We start from the raw sequence: 16,961 nt of genomic DNA on the forward strand, positions 1-16,961 counted from the left end.
TCTAGGCGTAGGGAAGTACTGCCCACTTTGTTAAGGGATAAAGGAAAGTCTACTATTTTCAATCCCACAGTTCATTTCCAGAATAATTTGTTGCATCAGCAAGGATGATAATTTGGTAGTATCCGTCAGGATATATAGATGTGTAAGTGAACCAGAATATCCAGTTACATTAACACAGGATATTCCTTTCCATTCTCATGTGTTGGGGCACAAAATCTCATGGGCAGTGAGGAGGTCTACTTCTAGACAGCTTGTGCCCGCTCATGATTGATTACTTCTACTCCCTCCAGAACAGCTGATCGGCTGTGAGAACAGCTGGAGTGTTGGTCAGAGACATGGCAAACTCAAAAGTTCTACACAAAACCAGTAATATATTTAATACTTCTCATCTGATCTGCCATGATGAATCTCGCATCTCAAATAACTTTACTCTGTAACTACTTCCCTTCTCCCTTATTCAGATACTCATTCTCTTTATTCTTCCGTTTCAGCTGTTTCTCCAGAGCTTGTGGCTTGAGTGAGAAAGTGGCAAGACTCAGCAGTAGCAGCAGCTTACAGTTAAGGAACAACAGAGCATATGTCATGTTGGCTGCACAGAGAGATGGCTGTTCTAAATTTGTACATACTGTTTGTTTGATAATTTTGATTCATTTGCAAAAGATATACTACTGCCTCATCCAAGTTGGAAAACTTTTAAGTGCTTCCCTTACTCCAGTAAAACTGGATGATGCACAATGCCGCTAAACGCGACAGCTATTTTTCTTGCAGACATCAGCACTGTAACAAGTAGGAATCATAGATCTAAATAAGAAGGCTAAATACTTTCTTGGACCACTAAAGTTTCCATAATATAAACAGTGGCAAAGATTACAACATACACTCTGCTATTCATCCCTTTTCCTTTCAGTTAAATTCAGTTAATTTCCTTTCTGTTAAATGCTTACGGAAACGCTGGAGATTCAAGCCGTCCAGCCACAAAGAGAGGCTGGTACAGCTCAGCAGGCAAAGGCGTCTCTGCCACAGGCATGCTGACCTGCTCTCCAGACTCTGGGTGTCCTCCAGACTCTGAACCTGGTCAGCCCCCAGGGCCACGCAGCCCTTGGTCTCCATTTGGAAAAGCTACCTGCCAAATCGAAGTGGCTTTGGTTATGGCAACACACCTAATTAGAAAACAACCACCTCATTCATTTGCCCGATGGCCACCAGGTGATGATGTGACCTGGGCTGCTCTAGAAGCTGCAACCAAGAGGAGCAAGCCATGTGTCACAGCAGACGTCTGCACCACACTCAACTCCATCACCATCCATTGCTGTACCACGATGTGCTAGCACAGCTGTAAGATAACACGTAATTACCATGGCCTTAATTACTGCTTCTCTGAACTGTTACATGGTATAAGTGTCAACTGTAGGAAACAATAGCTGTCACTGTTCTACAATGAAAGATATCTCTAGAGACATGCTTACTTTGAGTCAACGTGCCTTTAAAATTACTCTAATACATACAGGAAACTAACTCAATGTTAACAGAGGAAGACTAGAATCAGTGTAAAGGACAGCCTGAAAGAGAACAGAAAATTAAAGGCGGTAACTCCTAGATCATAAATGCAGTGTGGAATAACATGCAACTTACTGCTTACTTATGTTCTAGCATCTCTAATTTGCAACATTATGAACATACACAACCAAATAGAGTTTGAAAATCCCATGCTAGCAATGCTTTTAAGGACCAGGGTCTAGGAACAGCCAGGAAGATTCATACATCGCTGGGTCTGGATATCCCACACATAGGAGAGAGGCTGCCAGTTCCTGCTCATCTTGATTTCCATAATGAATCAGTAATAGTGTTGTGAAAGAGCTGTCTTTTCTTGAAAAGGCAAATGAAAAATAAATTTCTCAATTTAACAAACTCCATAGAGAAAAAAAAAAGATTTCTGTAGCACACACGGATGGACAATAAGATTGTATGCAAGAAGTATGAATTACAAAATGAAACCAATCTTCTCAATATTCATCCTAGTTTTTGGAAAGTCTGGAATCCTCATTTTAGAGAGGAAAACCAGATACCACGTACTACGTAGGAAAGAAAATAAATTTTAGTATAGCTCTCAGAAAGAGGGACTATAAATGGCAGAACTGGAAGTTGGATGGATTTATATATAATATTTTATAAAAAGTTTGAAATAGTACGTTGCCAATAAATATCAGCCTAGGCACTGAAATAATGCAGGAATAAAAAAACTGGTATTTTTCATCTAAATTAACAATGGTTAATCCTCAGGACACTAGAAGACACTTGATAAACATTTTAAGTCTTATCTTTATAAATAGATCTACATATTTTTTTCTATGCACATGTGTATGGGTCCATAAAATCATAAATGTGACGTATATTGAATGTAAAACTGGGGGAAAGTTCAACATAAAACAATCCAAGTAAGTCCTCTTGCAGCAGCATCTTTTAACAATCCAGTCTGAACAAGCTTGGGATCCTCTAACCTGTGCTAAGGCAGCAGCCAAAACTTTGATAGAGTCTTTGGCTTTTAGCTACGTGTGTATAAACAAGGATATTTTATAATCAGAAGTATTTGTGGCCTGGAGTATATTAGTTTATAGTCACATTGGCACTACTAGCAGTATTTTATGATACTCCAACAACAAAAAGACACTACTCAAAATGAAGTTCTCATTTTCATGCTTTCACCCTAACTCATTTCCTTTATTTAAACTCTAAAGCAATACTTTATTTACATATTCTCTTTAAAAAAATAATCTAGAAGCAGTTAAAACTTCAGTCTGACAAAACTCTTGTACTTAACACACTTTCCCATTATGTTACGGAATAGTTATGTGATTGCTTATGAGTATATATAGAAGGGAAAAAAAAAAAACATTTAACTTTTTCAAAATGTGAATTTGGGGAGTGGTTATCTGATTTTAGTTTAAAAAAAAGAATCAAGGATAACTCTATAATCTCCTTTGCGTTCTTTAATTAGGTCACTTAAGGGGAAAAAAAAAAATCATTTACTCCATCCAATGTTGTATAAATATTATACAGACTATTTCAGTTTGCTCCACTGCACTTATGTCATGCTTGACAAAGTACAGTCTATAACTAATAGCCCTTTCATGGAAAGGGAAAAGAACAAAAAGAGAAAATGTGAAAAATAGCCTCTTTGTGAGGACAAGAGAACTGTAAGCGATCATAGTGGTACTCTCTGTCAGAGTAACAGATCTCTGCATTTAATTTCCCAAAGCCTAAGACAACATACACCTTACATGGAAACCTGAAACTCAAATCTATGTTTTAGATCGCTGCAATGATAGCGACAGCAAAATCCTACAAATCCTCAGCCAGCTACGAGAGGAACACACATTTTTCACAGCCAAATGTACCCATGTCAAGTCTGGTCCAGTGTCAGGCAATATGCTGGAGGATTCTCTTCTGCTACGCAACAGAAGCAAAGAGAAGATCTTATAACTGAAACCATTACAAAGAAAAAGTTTTTTAAACCAAATTTAATACATTTGATAAAAGGAAAAAGCTCAAAAAAAAAACAAGCTACAAATAATAAAGCAGCATGAAAATGAAGAGATTTTGCCAGAGACAAGGCAGTAGGAAATAAAAGATGGAACTCTGGGTCCTTAACTATCAAAGGCAAGCCATGTCCCTTTAGACCGTAAACAATAATTCAAAGCCAGAGGTATTCTTTACGCAGCTGGTGGCCACAATAAACCTTGGAGCACTCAAATTGTTGCACTTCTCCCAGTTTCATTAGGATACAGAACCGTGCAAATAAATTCAGGTTCTTCATTTCTTTTCCTGCAGATGACAAAAAAGGTGAATCCCAGTGCATTTGCAAAAAAAAAAACCAAACCCACAAAACCAAAACCAACCCCAATTGTATCAAACATCCTACATGTCATTGGCCTGTACTTATTTTTTGGAGCCACACACAAATATTAGGCTGCTATCTGTGCCCTGGCCTGAGGGTAAGCTAACTGAACAGGACATGGAAAACCACTGGACATGACAAGAGAAATGGCTGAACTTAACAGGTAACAGTATGAGAAGCTGACAAAAGGGATAGTGTTGTGAGGAATGGCTGGATCTCACAGGTGGTTATGGGGGAGTTATGCGAGAAAAGGCTGAACTTCATAGATAATCAGAGGCAAATATTGGGGGTGCAGAGTCTTGAAATGCCAACAATGCTGAGGTAATCGCAACTCTAATATGAACAGTATGAGAAATACAGAATTTGGGTACAGAGAAATACAAAATTTTGGGTAGTGCCCTTGGGCATGACAGCTGGAGCCAGACAAAAAATCAAATCTGTCAGTTTGAACCACACCACATTAGCCAAACCTGTTTCTGCGGTCAGGAGGACCCGCTGTTTTCCTTGGCTAACTGGAGAGCACCCAGAGGAACAGACTGAGTATCCCCGAAGCAGGATGCGTGTTCCAGGCCTGACAGCATCAGCAACTAATCATCACTTCCCAACAGTATTCAGAAGTATCTTTCAGGCAGGCAGTATATTTAGAAGGCCTGCTTATGTTCAGAGATGAGGTAGTAAGAGGACTGCTGCTCCTATAAACACTTGTTAAAAATTATATTCATGGAGGACTGATCACCTTGAACCATCTTGGCAAACTAGCATACGCAGTACAGATGACGTTATTGATATGGTAAGTGTCAAAGTAGCTGGAGAACAAGTTAAATTTATCCATACTTGCATATCACACCAGAGGATCACAACTTACATGCAAAATGACAAGACAGGCGTTATTTAAAGGAACAAAAATATGTAATTTAAAACTTCTACCAAGCTAACTTCCCTACTTGCTATATTGTCACGCCAGCTTTTCAGCTCACCACGTGTCTGTTTCACAGGTTGTGACCCCTTGACAATCTGAAGGTCTCCACTGATTTCTTACAGTTCAATGTACTTGAATAGCTCTTCTTATGAGAGGGATTTCAGCCTAGAAATGTCTCAGCTAAGGATGTCTCGAACAGGAATAAGAACAAAAGCTGGTGGATCCTTTCAAAAGAAAATCATACCAAAGAAGTTTCAAAATTATACAGTAAATAAACTTTATTTCATCTCAGCTCTTGTCAGATTAGTGCTGTCAACAGTCACAGATCAGCATATGATACAGTTATGTATTAACTATTTACAATTTACAGTAACGTACTTTTTCTCCAGAAAATATAAGTACAAAAGCTAGGAGTAAACAAATGAGGTACTGCAATTTGGATTTATTGTAGGCAGAAGCATATAGAAGTGACCTTTAGCAAACAATCATAAGATTAAATCGGGACAGAGTAGTCATCAGGAGTGCCTAGTTCATCAGGAAAATCACCTCAACCGCTACCCATCCAAAAATGTATTGCACAATTCATTCAAAAATAAAAAAATAAATAGAAGAAACAAACCATTTATTTCAACTCTTAAAAAACACCCAGTAAAGCCTGTATAGAGATACAGTAGTGGGCAATTCCTTCCTAGGATAAAGTCTTTTCTCTCCTTTAAAAAAATAACCTTTAACACAAAATAGAAGACAGTGTTCAATAGAAGAGAAAAAAGACTCATCACCAGATAACCCCTGATTAGCATTTCTTGTCAAGGCAGTTTTAACTATATTCATGGTCCAAAGATGGTGCTGAGTTTTGGTTCTTGCTGCTCCGTTTGTGACCTTGAATAATAGCTTTTCTTCATGTCCCTTCTCAAGGGACAACAACAGAGATATGAACGTATTTCTAAGCAGCAGTGTCATGAGACATTCTCATCACAATTTCTTCAAGATGGTCGTAGCCATGACTAGAAGAATGACAAGTTAGAACAAATGAACAAATGTTACATTATTGATAGCAATTTAGAAGCACTTAATATGAAAATAATAATGATGTTGTTTATCGATAGGAATAGGAAATGGAAGAATTTCAGATAAGTCAAATTGCCAAATTATTAACTGATTTCAAGCAAGTAATTCCATTCCAGTATCTGCAAAACAGTTGAGAAACTGTGATGAAAACAAAATAACTTGTAGCAAAACAGTCAGGAGTCTCACTGGAAAAAGACAGTCTACCACATTGTCGCATCATAATCCAATGAAAAACAAGTTGTTCTCTCTGAATAAGGCCTATCATCAAAATTGAAATGATGAAGTAAAATTTTGGGGCTAGGAAAAAGCCTCCTCTACCAGCACAATATTTATTGCTTTCACAATGAAGCCATCATCATCTTAATTTCTAAGTTTTATACATGCAAGAATATTATCTCACTTGCTGGCTATCTACTGACATAAGTCACAAAAATACTTGAGATAAAGAAAGAAACTACAATCCAATAATGAGGTCTAAACATACATATTAGCTTAAGTTATGAAAGTATAACAGGTAATTGCTGACATTAAGGTCAAAAATCAAGCCTTCTGTTATATGCTTCAAATGCGGCTGAGAACACCTGAACTTTTTACCACCAGCATTACAGACAGCATGATGAGAATTTAAGTTTCAAACATGCTTTCTGCAATAGTGTTGTAAATAGCTTTGTCCTATCATTACCAACAATTCAATTATTTTCAACAGAGGGCTAGAAAAACCAATGGCTGATTTTGTCAAGAAGTGATCAAGGCCAGGAGGCAAACAGTCCAAACTCTATTGCGTTTTAAGGGCAATAAAGTGCATCCGCTATTGTATTCAGAGGTTTAAAAGAACACAAAATGAAGTATAAACCATGACTGTTTGCTAAGATGAATAGATTTTTTCCTTTGAAACAGGTATTATTTTGTATTGAAGGCTATATTTGCATGACTGCAAGAGAGGAAGATAGCCTGTCAACTGCATTGTGATAACTGGCAATGGAAACAGCCTAAGTTAATCCATTTTGCTACAGCGGTGGTGCAGGCCAACCACTGCATTTCAGCCCACTGATAGCGATTGCTTCACATGCACTGAATCAATTCCTGGCAACTGTGCAAAGCTTTTCAGTGGCAAAGGAGGAAAAGGAAAGTTGGGCTGACTGCATCCTATAGAACTCATCTGAAGAGTTTATTAAATATCATACACCACTAATGACTCAAAATGTAATCTTATCAGCAGTGCAGAAAGTTTTACCTGTGTACTTCCATATCCTACTCCTCTCTCAACCACTATTGCTGTATTGCTTGTTTAGCTTGGCTCGTCTGATGTAACCTGCGTCTTTAGGCCTAAATCAGCTGCTGCTATTCTGTAACACTACAATTAGTGTTGCAGATTCATAATGAAAGTAGTTTAATAAAACCTGAAAAAAGACACAATAAACTGAGAGCATAAAGCTCCCCAGATTGTTCTCCCTAATCTCTCTGCTTGAGCTTCTCTTGATACCAAGCCAAAGCTCTGATTCAGAAAGGTACTGATGTTTACATGCAACCATATCCTAATTCCTCTACAGAGGATATTTCATCAATCTTTTTTAAAGTAATCCATTCCCATATTTGTAAGATGTATTAATTCATTTCAAGCAGTACAGTATATGTCTTCCATAAATCTGACTTATTTGCCTATTCAAAAAAGGAGCTCAGAAAGTGAATAAAGACAAAACAAAGCCAAGTGCAATAAAATTTAATATTACATACTAATTTATTTAAAATCTGATTCTTTTTTTTCCTACAACTGAGATGTCTGTAGCTCAATCAACATTTCAAGTTATGCTTATAACTCAAAAATATTGGTTTTGATTCAATATTTACCATTTTCAAACTTGGCTTTGTAAAGCAAAACACGATTGACAGTAGAACAAAGTTTATCATATACATATAGAACAAAAAATTTGAATTTTTTTTAACAAACAAAAGCAGGCAAGAAAAAAAAGCAGAAGAATGATTAATCTCATACTACAGGTTTCATCTTTAAATAAAACAAGTATATATTAGGCTTCACTCACCCACATGCTAACTAAGCACAGACTGATGGGATATTCAGAAGATACCACTGCGAGGTGAGGCAAACTACAAAGCCAGGAAGAAAACAGCTTATTGGATACTTTGTTAATGGTGTAGCTAAGAACTTTGTGGACATCTATTGCTTACGGATGAGGGTCCTGCAGTTAGATCACAATAACTATGTAGTAAAAGCTAGATTAGTGAAGGAGATACATTGATCTAGCATGCGCTTATTGACCTAGGAATTTGTTAAAAGCTTTCAGAAACCTGTTAACTATATGCCCACTAAGAGGGTAAATAATTACATATACTTAGTACTACACACTCTTACTCTTTTCCAGTACCACAGTTAATTAACAATTTACACATTAAAATTAGTTATAGATGTTTTGGCCATAAACTAACATACACAACTAAGCTTTATGTTAAAAATGCACATTTATGTTGTAGTTCAGAACTTTATTGCTCATAAGATCTAAATACTGGATATTTTCAAATACCAGCATCACTCCAATATTAAGTGTGGAGAAACACTACTGCCATGTACGTAAATGTCAATAAATAAAATACAAAAACCCCAGCATATTTCTTGACAGAATAATTTATGAAGACCCCTCCAACTTTTTAGTCCTAAACAGAATTACAACAGACTCACCCCAAAAAACAATTCGTGCTTCAGTAAACGAACTTACTAACTTCGAAAGTGAAGAAAAAAATTACTACATTCCCCATAAAATGCCCTAATATTTGAGTTTGCATTAGATGTCTAATTTAATCTCTGTGGATTTGGAAAGCAGAAAATTCATAGGCTAGGTCTGAGCCAAGAAAGGACTGCTATGTCAAACCCAAGAAGTTTTCGATCAGGACATAGAGCTCTTTGAATGACGATATCCTTAACAATCAAAGCACTTGCAGCCTGCAAAAAACCTCACTGTTCCTTCTAGCCAAAATTTAATACCAAGGACCTTTAATATCAAGGACCAAAACTTGCTGGATGACTTCAAGTTCAAGTTTTATTCAGTATCAGAAGTTGTGAATATCTGTTTTAGGAAGACCAGGTTTCAAGTATCAAAAAGCTGAAGGGACTGCAAAAGTAAGGTCCATCTCTCTAACATCTCTTTTGGCCATCAGAGAACTCAAAATGTTTCCTAAATATTACTCTAGCTTGCCAAAACAAAAAAAAAGCGCCAGCTTTCTACTTGAAGGTCAGAGAAAGAGAGCACTGAGAGAAAATCATCTTTGGGATGCAAGATTGGACCTGCGGTATTATCAGCATTTATACAATTCTAAAAGTATTTTAAATATTTAAGATTGCAAGGCACTCTCAAACCTACTAAGTGTACAGAAAAATGTTGAAGTATTTAACACTTTCCTCAGATTTGATACTTCAAGCAGATGAAATGGTAGAAATTTTTTAAAAATTTGTTTCAATGGATCAACAGGACTTTACGGTAACTATTTCAACTGAAATGTAAAAATGTTCAAATTTTTATTTTATTCTGTTTTTGGAAGTGTTAAATAAATATATATGCAAGGCCAGTGAGAGAAACAGAATGCAATTCTTCTTCTCACTTTAATTCCTAAATATTTTACTAAGCTGACCCACAAAGAGAGGGATCACAGTGTTGACTCCAGATAAAATGTAGAGAAAACTATTACTGCAATTTTTATCTTAAGAAAAAATAGCTCCAATACATCAAATAGTAACAGTAATACCAAAGAAATGTTTATGCTCATATATTCTTCTTCTTTTTTGGGTCTGCTTCTCAAACCCAAATTCACCTTTCTGGTAAATAGATTAGCTGGTAAATACCAACTGTCACATAATAGGAAGTGTATTGAAACTGGGAAAAAAAACAACCAACCAAAACCAAAGTGAAATGTTTAAGACACTTATTTTTGACCTGTCCTGACCCAGAGTGAACCTGACATATTTTGATGGGTTTTCAGTATAAAAATAAAGCAGGCTTTTAAAAACAAAAAACAAAACAACAAACCAAAACAAAACAAAAACCCAATCTTGTTAGGATACTCATTTAAGATAAAAAAGTACATATCCCACTTCAAACACACATATCCCAGGTGATTTGAGTTAATCAGTTTTCTATTCTACAAGCAAAACGGCTTTTGTTTTTGCCAGAAATTTTATCCCAGGGCTGAAAAATCTCTCTTGACATATTTTTCATGAAAACTGGTATGACGCCACAGAAACTTCTGAATTTAAGAAACATGAATTTTCTGTCAGATTACTTTTTTTATTAGAAAATTCATCTGCAGAATAGTACTGATGACTGAACTTGTTTTATTCTGTTGTACCCATAGCTATCAAAAATAGGGCTTAACCGATGATGAGAAATACTGATTAAGAAAATATACTTGCTTTCTTTTTCCCCCCTCAGTTTTGCTATAAACTCAAACCTACAGCTGGAATTTGACGTTCCACTGAAGAAGAGGGAAGGAGGGAGAAAAGGAGTTTTCTTTGTGGACATGTGGACCCAGGGAAAAAGGAGACTTAAAAGAAAGTTTCTAATTCCTTATTCTTGCAACCTAATCTCTTGTATAAACTTGGTTTACTTATATAACTTACCAATGGTCGAGCATCTTCTCGTTCTAGTATCTTCTGAGTCTGATCTGCTGGGAACTTCAGCACTGTTGTTATAACCTTGGCCATTGTCTAAAAAGAAATAGGTAATTTCATATGCACTAAAATGCTTTGAAATATTTTAAAATGCATTTCATTTAAGAATACTGGATGCTATTTTTAGTAATAATGAAAAACACAGTGAAACGAGTAAGATACAACTACTTGTTTCACATCATATATGCATGACATGTTAAGTGAATTATATGAAAACCATGAAGAATCTTCATTTCACATTGTCTCAAACTGCAGCTACTGTAATACGATGTAAGCTTTATGGTATCTATGCTCAAATACTTGAAGTCCATTATTAAGACAGCGTACTGTTACAAATACTGCTCCTACCATATTTGATCTTAACACGGCCTTTCTGAAAAGCACATTTCAGGCACATGGCACCTGATAGAGTCCTTATGGATTCAACTATAGTCACATCATCCAAATACTTTGTAAAGAAATGAAACATTGAGAAAGCAGATCCAAATGTCAGATGTGGAACTCCAGTTATGTAAATATTTTTAGCGGGTATACAGTAACTCCATATTTAAATAGCAAATCATTTAGATATCCTCAGACAGAAAATGTAAGAATATCAAAGCTTTGTGCAAAATAGGCAACGATTATTTCCATTTTATAAACAGATAAGTGGGAAGAAAAAACTCCAAAAGGCTCAAAACAAGGTTCAGGTGACTTTTACAAGAAAGGTCAAAGTAAGTGCTGTAGTGCAGCTCAAACAGAAGGTGATTGCTACAAAAGCAGTAACTGCTGCTCTTAAAGAATGTGGATGAGATAAGATTGCTGCTTTGAATGTCTACTGCTTATTACCAGTCTCACATGTGGAATGAAGAGGGAGGCTGTAGCAACAAAGCAGTTGCAGGACAAAAATGACTGCAGCTAAAAGTGAGAGGTAAAGCCCTAATCTGCAACAATTTTTTCAGTATATAACTTAACTAGGGATAAAAATGAAAAGAAAGCATAACAAACCAAGCCCTGTTGAATCCTTTCAGCTCAAAAAGCTTAATTTTAACATATTACTAGTTCCTACAATTAAGAAGTAAGTGCCTCTACTGCAGTTCCCAGATACACAAAGGAATGTTCTCAGTGCCACAAACTAACATAACACTTTTCTAATTTCTTTTGCCAAAATCCTCATCACAATTATTTAGGACTAAAAGATTAGAAAGCATTGAGCTTACAATCTATTCAAACTCTTTGTAACAGAGCTATCAAGAAAGCCCTCTCCTAACAATTTTTTACAGGACACAATGGCATGCAATTATTAAAGAAAAATTGACAACACTGCAAATACTCCATGAGTGCATAGATACTTATGTGCCAACTTCAATAGGGACTATCTAAAACCTTCTTTCCTGAAAACATTCGGTTTGTAATTTATCACTAGCAATGACTTGAAATCATCTCCATGTTTTTGAGGCCACTAGGGAGATTTTGAAGCAGGATTATTCAACGCTATTCACAGTTGCATAGTTATGAAACAAAGTTCCAAGGATTGCAGAAGTCAGGATAGTGTGTTTAATATAGGCTTACCTTATTGCTCTAACAGTCTATTCTACTATTAAAAACCCCTAATAACTCTTTAGGTGTGTGAGTACACACATATATGTTCCTGTGTGTACATCTCTACATCTACCTATAGAAAGACCCTGAGCTTTCCTAAACATAATAGCTAGTTTTGCTGTAAGAGATGATAGTTTGCATTCCCGTTTCTTTCTATGGCGCTGACATATTCAGATATGTCATCTCTGAAAAGAATACCTTTACAATGATACTGATCAGGCCCTCTATAATTCAAGAGCTGCTGGTCAAAGCCAGAACCTTCAAAATCAAAGTTTTACGGAAATACCCCTTGTTTTTCTGCAATGCACAAGAACATGTCGAGGTGCCAGAAAAATATCTGCATAAATTTACTATCTCAGACACATATGTATTCCATTACATTGTTCCATGTACCTAGTCAATATCAACACAAACATTTATTACAGACAAACAACCCTTGGACTGATTTTCTGGCCTCAGAACAGACTCTAAACAGCATAATGAAGTTACAAGTAGAGCATCTAGGATTTCTGCAAGACTTAATAGTGTGCAGTACAGCTGGACAGTGCAACTGTTCACGTGTCTGTAGAAAATATTATTTTATTTGACCTAGTGGTTTATGCCATGTATTTCCAGGTTCAGATATTCTGAACAAGGTGCATGCTTTGAAAAAGTTGGCAGTCTCATTTCATATACCCTGCCAAGGATGAGGCAAAAAATAAAGTTGCACTGGAGGGCAAGACAGTAAAATCACCCAGCGAAGACATGCGCAGTTTACAAAGAATGTGATAAGTTACAGGTTACACATTATGACCGTAATTCCTGACTCTTAGACACTGAGCCACTATCAACCCTCAATATTTCTCTTCTGTCTCCAGCACTATAACACAACTGATGCATTCATTAATATCTCTATTTAATATGATTCCAGGATCATTTACCAGGCTGCATAAATGGCAATCCACCCTAGATAGTTTGCACAGATTCTCTTGAACTCCTTTCAATAAAGACGAAATAATGTCTACAGAGATCACCAATTCCACTGCTGACCCCCCTTTGAGACATGGCATACATATTTGCGCTATAAAAGGGGACCCTGCCACAGAGAGAGGCCACCAGAATGATCTTACAAGAGAATTAGAAAAAAATTGCCTCGTCTGATCCAGAAAAACAAAACCTGAGAGAAGGCATGTCTGTACCAAGGACGTAAACCTCAATACAGATCTTTTAACTCAAGGACTGTGTTGGGGGAAAAAAGCACATGTTAATACTTTACTAACACAGTTAGACTGTGTATTAAAAGATTTTATCAATTGCATTGTCATTGCTCGTGGTTTTCCAGTCAGTGTAGCAGGATGAAAACCAGTTTTCAAGACACAGTTCAGTAAATTTAAGATTATATGATACAATCCCTATGAGAGCAGACACTATGCTCAGTGTTTTCCAGCAACACATCTAATGGTTGAAAGAAAACCAGCAGATTAAATCAGCTTGAAAGTACTTTTTGAAGCAAAAGTAAAGAGACCAAAGTATCTTCATAGGTAAATTAGTAAAAATGCTAGCTTTCATTCCATTTTAATTTTCCATTAGTAAATGCCAGTACAGCTACAATCTTGATCAGCTAATAATAGAGGACTAGACAATACCAGAAATTCTTCCCTTCTTGCACTACACCAGAACATTTACCCTCAACTGAATCGTGCTAAGAGGTAATCAAATTAGTATGAACACACAATAGAGAGGAATACAATCACATTCCATTTTAAGAACTCTGTCATTCTCCCTTACCTATCTACATTTAACTTCCCAAAGCTAAAAATTGTAGTGCTTTGAAAATTATTTCTGCTGGTTGTTTGTTTAAATATAGTTCCCCTTTCAATCATATCAACTTTCAAACAATGCCTTCTCAAATTATTGTAGGAACCAGATGTCTATCTTTTCTGAGTTATTTCTCTTCCCAATATTCATCTTTTTTTTAGGAGCCAGTGTGCAGGCAATGTTGTAATGGCGTCTTCCGGTTAAATACAATGTAATCTCCAGGGCAAAGGAATACCTATATATGTCTACAAATGCATACATATATAAAAATGCATACATACATAAATTTATTATATATATTTATTCATATAGCTTCTAAGCAAAGCAATTGAAAGAAAGACAGAAGAGAGACCTAAAGTCAATTTTCTTTAGCACTGATTGTATTTTTGTTGCTGTTATTGAAGAAATCAACTGCAAATTTTAGTACATCACCATTAAAAAGGAAAAAAGACCCTCACAACTTTATAATCCAAAGTTCTGAGGCATGTATAGTAATGTTTAGAAGATCAGTAAGAAGTAGCCTTAATGAGTGAAAAGGAGGTTTCAAATTAGGTTTTCCTGAAAGCAAATTTGCTATGTGCATCATAGATGATACAGCTATCTGTAATAGTCATCTGCAGCTATCTCAAGACTTGTTTGAAGCTGAAACACTGCTGACGTGTTTTTTAGCATTTTCGCTTGTCTAAGTCGCTCACAATTCAAAATCATAAAATCCAGTAAAGTACGTCTTTTTCTTTAATAATTTCAGTTGTTTGTTATTAAAGTAGAAGAGCCGTCCAACGAACCACAAGCTTGTGAACAGAAGGTAACTAGTGATTCCGGGTTTTTTGGATCAGGGATTTGTTTTTTTAATAAAAAAGGAATTAATATCAAAGTGAAAAATGGGATAAAAAGAGAGAGGAAGAGGAACCCCAGAAGGACAAGATGTCCTGCACAGACCAAGTTTTATTCTGTACAGAGCACAATGAGAACAAAGCTAATTAACATAGAAACCTACATAAAACCTCTTTACTTAATAGTAGTCCAAGTTGTAAGCAGAGCAACAAAGAATAGAAGAACTCCAGGGAGGAGAAAAAAAAACAACTAGAAAAATTCATCAATCAGCATTTATCATCCAAGAAAAACGTTTCTGTTATGACATACCTCTTTTGAACCTGGTCATTCTCTAAGCATCAGTACTGCTACAAGCTAGTAAAATTCCAAATTAGGAATGATTTCACAAGCTTGCAGCATACAACAAGACGCCTGCTGTGCAGTTTTTCACTACTTTTAAGAGTAAATTAATACTATCTAGAGAAGGTATACAGATTTGGGAGCCCTATAAAGCACCTGTAAGCAACAATTGAAAAGATATTTCACCATTTTCAGAGCTACTAACAAATTATTATTTAATCCAACTGTTACCATGTTTGTTTCAATATGACATCAAAAGAGCACTTTTGCTAATATTGTGCATACCAGCTTTCACAGTATATTAAGCTTGACTGACAACAGGACTTTTGCTAGTAAAATCATACCTAGCTATAAAGGTTTTTGTCTTCATAGGTACATTGGTGAGAGATGCGACAACTCCCCTTCCCCCGCCAGTCATGCCGACAAAGTTTTTAAGGTATGGATCATGCCTCTTTGGAAAAAAAAACGTGAAAGCCCATCGACTCCTGTGTCAGTAATAAACAGCATGTAACGAATCACAAACACATGGTACTTCAAATCTATAGAGGAAGGATGTTAAACTGTATTCTAACCTGAATCACATGTCACCACATACAACTTTCCATACCTTTGTCTCACGACCCATCATATATTCAAAGAGCACTTTCCTCAAGTATTCAAACTCCGTAGGCTCCCCAAAGAGGGAAACGTCAGTATGGTGAAGGTTTCCACCTGTGTAAACAAAAATAAGAGAACATTTATACTGAGAGTCACTCATATGAATCTACGTTTCACCAATAGCATGAAATTGAACAAGAACAAATGCCTAATTCTGCACCTGGGCTGGAGTAACAGCAGACGCAGAAAGGGGCCTGGGGGTGCTGGCTGACAGGAGGCTCAACAGGAGTCAGCAGCGTGCCCTGGCAGCCAAGAGGGCAAACCGCATCCTGGGGTGCATCAAACACAGCATAACCAGCCGGTCAAAAGAGGTGATTATCCTGCTGTACTTAGCTCTGGTGTGGCCTCACCTTGAGTTCTGTGTGCAGTTCTGGGCCCCACCATTTAAAAAGGTGTTAAGGTACTTGAATGCATCCGAGGAGGGCACCAAAGCTGGTGAAGGGGCTGGAAGACATGTCCTCTGAGGAGCAGCTGAAGACACGGGGTTTGTCTAGTTTGGAGAGCAGGAGGCTGAAAGGCAACCTCACTGCTCTCTGCAGCTTCCTGAGGAGGGCAAGTGGAGGGAGGTGCTGATCTCTTCTCCCCGGTACCCAGTGCCAGGACGGGTGGGAATGGCTCAAAGCTGCATCCGTCAGGGGAGGTTTGGACCTGACATGAGGAAGCACTTCTTTACCGAGAAGGTGGTCAAACCCTGGAAGAAGCTTCCTGGAGAGGTGGTCGATGCCCCATGCCTGTCAATGTTTAAGAGGCATTTGGACAATGCCCTTAATGCCATGCTTTAACTTTTGGTCAGCCCTGCAGTCGTCAGGCAGGTGGACGAGATGATCGTTATAGGTCCCTTCCAGCTGAACTATGCTCTTCTAGTCTTCTTCCTACCTCCTCCTTTCCCTACCAGTACATGCTGAGGAAATCTCGGAGGACATTTCTTCCCAGCCCTGCACTAGCAGAAGGCATTGAACACCCATAACCATGTCCCAGCCTCGGCATTGGCACTCTCACGTTGTGGGAAGGAGGCACGTACCTGCTGATGGGGGGGAGAGCTGTGGATCGTCTCGAGAGAATTGGACCATCCGCACAAATTTGCAAAGAGCAAGTGTGAAGTGCGGTTTTTGAAAGTCTCCTGTGTTCATCCAGTTGAGCTGGGTTTCCACAGGAGGGCAGAATCCCACAGCTCTGACCCTAGCGAGGCTCAA

General features: G+C 37.3%; 1 long non-coding RNA gene across 1 annotated transcript; it reads right to left on the reverse strand.

Annotated features, from left to right (window-relative positions):
• Positions 1-5,065: 5,065 nt before the first annotated feature.
• Positions 5,066-15,829, reverse strand: LOC104075184. Its single transcript, XR_683499.1, has 4 exons — positions 15,719-15,829; positions 10,510-10,596; positions 7,925-7,988; positions 5,066-5,818 (listed from the first exon to the last, which is right to left on the reverse strand). It is a non-coding gene; the product is annotated as an uncharacterized LOC104075184 (long non-coding RNA).
• Positions 15,830-16,961: the final 1,132 nt, after the last annotated feature.

Source organism: Fulmarus glacialis, unplaced genomic scaffold, assembly GCF_000690835.1.
Source record: "Fulmarus glacialis isolate BGI_N327 unplaced genomic scaffold, ASM69083v1 scaffold9504, whole genome shotgun sequence".
In the NCBI taxonomy this organism is placed as follows: Eukaryota; Metazoa; Chordata; class Aves; order Procellariiformes; family Procellariidae; genus Fulmarus; species Fulmarus glacialis.